General features: G+C 42.5%; 1 non-coding gene and 1 pseudogene across 1 annotated transcript; one reads left to right on the forward strand and one right to left on the reverse strand.

Annotated features, from left to right (window-relative positions):
* Positions 1-2,918, forward strand: part of LOC115552601 (serine/threonine-protein phosphatase 2B catalytic subunit alpha isoform-like) — a 32,122-nt pseudogene extending 29,204 nt beyond the window's left edge.
* Positions 2,919-4,121: 1,203 nt separating this feature from the next.
* trnaa-agc (transfer RNA alanine (anticodon AGC)) lies at positions 4,122-4,194 on the reverse strand. Its single transcript has one exon. It is a non-coding gene; the product is annotated as a tRNA-Ala (tRNA).
* Positions 4,195-6,694: the final 2,500 nt, after the last annotated feature.

A 6,694-nucleotide genomic window follows, 5' to 3' on the forward strand; every position in this document is an offset into this window, starting at 1 on the left:
GTGCGTGCTGCTGCGTGAATGCGTATGTGTGTGCATATGTGTGTATGTGTGCGTGCATAGTGTGTATGTGTGTTGTGTGCGTGCATGTATGCGTATGTGTGTCTATGTGTGCGTGTATGCATGTTTGTGCGTGTGTTTGCATGTGTGTGTGTGCGTGCGTGTGTATGCGTGGGTATGCGTGTGTATGCGTGGGTATGCGTATGCATGAGTGTGTTTGCGTGTATTCGTGCCAATGTGTGCATGCGTGTGTGCGTATGTGTGTGTGTGTATGTGTGTGTATGTGTGCGTGCGTGCCGATGCGTGTATGCATATGTATGTGCGTGTGTGTGTGCGTGTGTCTCCGCAGCCATCCGGGGCTTCTCCCCGCAGCACCGGATCCGGAGCTTCGAGGAGGCGAAGGGTCTGGACCGCATCAACGAGCGCATGCCCCCACGCCGGGAGGGCGGGACCGGCCTGGACACGCCCCTGGGCCGGTTGAACGTCGGCGAGCCCAACGGCACCGACAGCAACAGCAATATACAGTGATGACCACGGCGTTGGTTCTCTTTGTTTGGTTCCTTTCCTCTTCTCCCGCCCACACAGTAGTCAGACACACACACACACACACACACACACACACACACACACACACACACACACACACAGGAAGGCCATTCGCTAAGGAACCAGGCTCATCAACGCGGTGTATACAAAGACACCATCCCCAACACGGAGAGGTCATCACCCCTAGATATGAATCTATACATTGTCATATACAGAACAATGTGCATATACACGCATTCACACGCATTCAGCACCATTACCTTTCCCCCTGTCCTCTTTCTTTTGAACTGTGTGTGTGCGCGTGTGTATAAGGTGTGAGCATCACCGGGACTATACCATACATGGCTCTCACTGAACTACAAAAACTACAAATCCCACGTGCTGGCCAGAAGAGGAAGCAAATAACCTGCTCAATGCAAAGCACGAGCGATACTGTTTACTGTGTACTGTGATGGGAGGGTGTGGTCAGCATGGTGTTGTTGGGCTGTGTCGTGTTTGCTGTGCATTTGGTGTGGGTTCTTTTTAGGGTAAAGTTAGAACTTATGAACTGTGTGTGTGTGTGTGTGCGTGTGTGTGTGTTTGTGTGTGTGTGTCCAAATTGGGCTTTTTAATCTAAAGCAGTGGTTAGTAATCACAATGTAAGATTGGTTTTCTAAGCTAATTGACATGAAGTGTGTGTTTGTGTGTGTGTGTGTGTGTGTGTGAGAGTGTGCCTGCGTGTTGGTGTGATAGATGGGTGGGTTGTATCTGTGTGTAACTGTGAATGGGTGGTGGTTTTTCGCGTGGGCGTGTTTGAAAGAAACGTGAGTGACATGTGCATTGCATGCAGAGTACCAAGAGAGGAAAAAAACGAAATCAAAAGTGTTGCTGCGTAGTGCTGCATACAAACTGTTTATGCATCAGGGGCTTCATCTGAGCCGGTGCGGGGGGGCCACAGACTCACAAGGCGGTCCGCTCTAATCCCCACCGGCTCTTTTTTCACTTTCTTTCGTTAGCCTTTGGTTCCCTAGTTAGCTTTTGTAGCACTACCCCATCCATCTTCCTTCATCGGTAACCAATCTGAGGGGGCGTGGCTCCAGGGAGCAGAAAGCGGTATTATTCTGGTGGCCCCTGCATTGGACCCCCCCCCCCCCCCCACGCTATCCATGGAACAACACATACAGTGGGAATGATACTGCACACGCGATGGATTCAGATGCTGGGATTGCACAAGCAGTACAATGGAATTACATGGGATGCTTTGTGTGTGTAGGGGAGGGGGGATGGGGAGGGTGAGTGGTGGTGAAACGTGAAGTCATATTCTATTCATTCTATTTCTATATGCTCCTTTTCTTGTCTTGGTGCTGTCCAAATGTTGTCCTGTACGATGGACAGCATTGCTGGCTGGTGATAAAATCACACGAACCGGGTGGGAAACGGACTCGGTGTAGCAAGCAGGCGACCAGCCGAGCAACCACGGGCAAAATGTCAAAAGAAAGGGTCTTTGTAAAGCATTTATATTTACGCATTGCAATGCATGCAACAAGTTAAGTTATTTGATAATGATGTTTCGGATTACGTGCTCTGTGTTTCACTATAGTAAGAGTTTTCCTTCCTTTGATTCTTTGGAGATTTTTTTTTTCTTCTGGCCCATATAAATTAAATGAGGATACTGGAATATATTTATGTTGTACATACTGTTTATTTGATTATTTTTGTAATCATTCTGCGTTATTTTCTTTGTTTTTTCATGCCGTGTTGTCGTTTCTGTTGACTCTGCGTAGCGCGACGTAGCTTCTTTCCTCGGCTCCTGGTCAAAGAATAGCAGCCCTTTATAACTGAAACTATGAACAACGATGGCCGATATAACACGAGCATCGACGAAGACCATACTATATACAGAGCCACAGGCGTTCAGGCCACCCAAGCATGCTTGCATGGTTAAAGAAAATGATTAAGTCACGCTATTCAATTGCAAAAAGCCATTTTTAACAGAAAAGCGGATTTGCTGCTGTCACAATTTAAAGTAAAAGTAAGTCAACTATCTCTCTCTAAAATCCTATTTCTTGGCGACTCCTCGTGTTATTTAAAGATATATTGATTCTATGATTATTATATACATTATGGACATTATTCTTAATATTTAAGCTATCTCTCTTCATGTTGCGTTTATCTTCTCGTGCTTCTTTGGAGACTTGAACCTTCGCTGTCTCTTTTGTCTCTCTCTCTCTCTCTCTCTCTCTCCCTCTCTCTCTCTTTCTCTCTCTCCTTATGATTATGAATATCTCCCCATCTGTTTTCGACTCCCCAGTCACTCAACACTAAACACTGTAAGCATGCCCCATGGGACGATCCACCTTTTTTACTCTTGAATAAAATATGCATGAATCCTTTGATTCGTTTTCTCTTCCTTCTCCAAGTCGTGCCGTCAAACAGAGAAGAAACAAAAGCCCTGCTTTCTCTCACACACACACAGGCACACTCACAAACTCACCCAGCTGCTCAGCAGGGCAAAAATGGCTTCAATACTGGATTTCGATCCAGTATTGAAGTGATATTGAGTAAATGATATAATGTTAAGCTCAACATCAGTTGATCAGTCAGTAACTTACCAGGTTACTCTCCTGAATGATGCTGCTGAAAACAGGGGTTTGTTTTCAGTGTGAGTGGAAAAGTCGCAGAAGTAATATCTGTAGGCCTCCATGAAGAGGCCACCAAAGGTCAAACTAGACGACCTTCATGTGGTGTTTGCAACGTTTAAGCAGATCGACAATATTTCAAAAGCCACCTTTTCTGTATGGAGATGATCGGTTATAAAGAATAACAACAGCATCCCATGTAGGTTACTAACGGTTATAGAGAGAGCATCTAAAAGGTATCAGTTGCATTAAATCATGTTCAATTGATTGCCTAACGTTCCAATAGATAAAATCAACACTAATATGGATCTTTAAAAGCATAACCTGCTTTTTCTTCAGTCCAGAGGTTGGCCTGTAATTATTCACATTATTTGTCCTTGTTTACAGTAGCCTACAGTGGAGGTTAGGGTTAGGGTTAGATCTTCACACGAGATTGATACCACTTGTTTTCAGAGAGGACCACAGGGCAGAGGGCAACACACACACTTTAGGATTAGCCGACAATACCCTCCCTTAAAAGCAGTGGGATTAAAGTCAATCATCAAAAATGTATTCACAAAAGGAGTAGTATATGTGACACGATTCTGTACCACCTATTCAAAATGTAAAAGTAAAATCAATATGAATATATCAAGGGCTGTAAAAAGTATGGATTGATTATTAAACATATCTAGTCATGAAAGGTATATAGGTTGATAGTAATACATCTGAACTATTCCGAACATCCATAGCTACAGGATGAAGCCGTAAATGAATGGTTCTGTAACTTCTGTTCCTGCACATGGACTGTATATATAGGTTCAAGATCACCCACTACTACAAGTAGTATAGGATTAACATCAGAGCCCATGTTTAATTTGAACAGGCACATGCATTTGAGAATATATGGTTGTATAGGAACGTGAAACTGCAAGGTTGTTTTGGAGAAACTGACGCAGATTTTTCCCCGGGAAAATACTATGGAGGATGCGGGCATCGATCCCGCTACCTCTCGCATGCTAAGCGAGCGCTCTACCATTTGAGCTAATCCCCCTACCAATTGAGCCAATCCCCCTACTGGCCATCATGCGGTACTTAGTTCTGCATTGATCCCTACTTTTAAAGAAAGGGTGAAGTTTGTGCAGCTTGCTAAATGTTGAAGGGGGAGGCTATGGATTTTAGGTATTTGCCTACTTAGAAGTTGGGGAACTTTTAAAAATACCTACCTAAGGTTAATCGCACATTGCAGATCTTTTTTTTGCATTTCGAATTATAAAGAGACATAAAGAAATAAAGTTATACATTTGAACAATTTCGTAATTCTGCGCTGTTGAGAACAGATTTTTCCCCAATATTGGATATATTACATGCAGTTCAATATTGCAATATAAGAATTTTGTAAGTGAAAATCATACTATATATTTTATTATTATTATTATTATTCCCAAAGTGAAATACTTCCAGCCTTCATTTTTTTTAATCTTGATGATTATTGCTTGCAACTGATGCAAACCCCAAATTCAGTATCTCGTCTGCATTGTTGGGTCTCATGTCTCTCATCTTTCTCTTCAAAATACCCCACACATTTTCTCTGGGGTTCAGATCAGGCGAGTTGGCTAGAACAGTGATCTCATGCTCATTAAACCAGGCATTGGTTATTTTGGCTGTGTGGGCATGGGCCAAGTCCTCCTTTATAATTAAATCATCAATTAAGTGCTTTAAAACGTCCTGGTAGACTGCTGTGTTGACTTTGGACATAAACATAAAACAAAGTGGACCAACACCAAATCATGGCCCCCCAAATCATCATTGGCAATGGAAACTTCACACTAGACTTGAAGGACCTTGGATTCTGTGCCTCTTCATTCTTCCTCCAGACTCTGGGACCTTGTTTTCAAATGAAATGCAAAATTGTCTTTCATCTTTAAAGAGGACTTTGGACAATGAGTGACAGACCAGTTATTTTCTCTCCTTAGCCCAGGTAAGACTCTGGTTTAGGAGTCGCTTGACACGAGGAATGGGACAATTGTAGGTTATGTCCTGGATACGCCTGTGTGTTGGCTCCTGGTGCACTGACTCCTGACCCAGTCCACTACTTGTTAGGCTCCCCCACATTTTAGAACGGCCTTTGCTTGACAATCCTCTCAGGGCAGCGGTTATCCCCGTTGCTTGTGCACCTTCTAATACCACACATTCTCCTTCCACTCAACTCTCTATGAATATGTTTGGATACAGCTCTCTGTGAACCGCCAGCTTCTTAGCAATTACCTTGTGAGGCTTACCCTCCTTGTTGCTGTCAATGACTGTCAGCAACAACACCTGTCAGGTCAGCTGTCTTCCCATGATTGATTTAATGAGCTGTAAGACATAATCATCTAGATTAAAACGAATAAGTTGACATTCTTTGTAATACTTTTTAATGAAATTATATAAAGTATGAGTTTCAGTTTTTAATTTATTGGAAATCTTCACAATATTCTAATTGATTGAGATGAACCTATGCCTCTCGCATGCTAAGCGAGAGGAAAATGTTTAACTTTAGGGGTAATTCAATTAGGCCTATATAATATACGAGTTTCACTTTTAATTATGTTCTTGAAATTAATTAACTTTTCCACGATATTTATCGGGATGCACCTGTTTTTGATATAACCACTATTGGGGAAGGTGTCAACCGTGCATAATTACGAAATTGTTCAAATGTACAACTGAAGGCTATGTCTATGTCTTTCATAATTAGAAATGCAAAAAATAACCTCAACAGGTGATTAACCTAAGTTTAACCTATAAGGAACTTTTAAAAGTTCAAAGTAGGCTATTATGTAAAATCCATAGCCTTCTCCTCCAGAATTTGAGCTGCACCCACTATCGGCTCTTTTTTAAAAGTACGAATGAATTGAGAAGAAAGTAGGCTATCCTCCATTGAATTATCCTGCAGAAAAATCGCGTCAGTTTCTCCCAATTTACCTAGCAGTGTCACGTTCCCGTATAGCCATAACATTTCACAAATGCATGTGCCTGACGGAATTAACGTGTTATTTTAGAATTAATCTGGTCTCCTTTGGTTCATATATGTAATAGGCCTAGAACCAATATTTGGGGGGGAAAATTGTATGCTCGATTGCATGTGCAGAACAGAAACATTAATTTACGGCTACAACCCATCCTGTAGCTATGGATGTTCTGAATAGTCCAAAAGGGAACTTTTAAAAGTTCTAATATAGTAGGCTAATATGTATAATCCAAAGCCATGTCGTCCAACATTTGAGCTGCACAAACTAGCTTCACTTTTTAGGGCTGATTTCTAGAGAACCAAGTACCAATGAACAGCCAGTAGGGGATTTCCCCTTTCAGTGTTCACCAAGTTTCCCATGATGTCACGTTCATATACAGCCAGATTGGTTTCTATCGCCATGTCGTTACAGGTGCGGAGAGTGGACTCAGGCAGGAGTCAGTGCATCAGGAGCCACCACACAGATCCAAAAGCTACAGGTGTCCCACTCCTGATGAGAGACATCGTCAGAAGCATCTTACCTGGGCTAAGGAGAAAAATG

Source organism: Gadus morhua, chromosome 10, assembly GCF_902167405.1.
Source record: "Gadus morhua chromosome 10, gadMor3.0, whole genome shotgun sequence".
Taxonomy (NCBI): Eukaryota; Metazoa; Chordata; class Actinopteri; order Gadiformes; family Gadidae; genus Gadus; species Gadus morhua.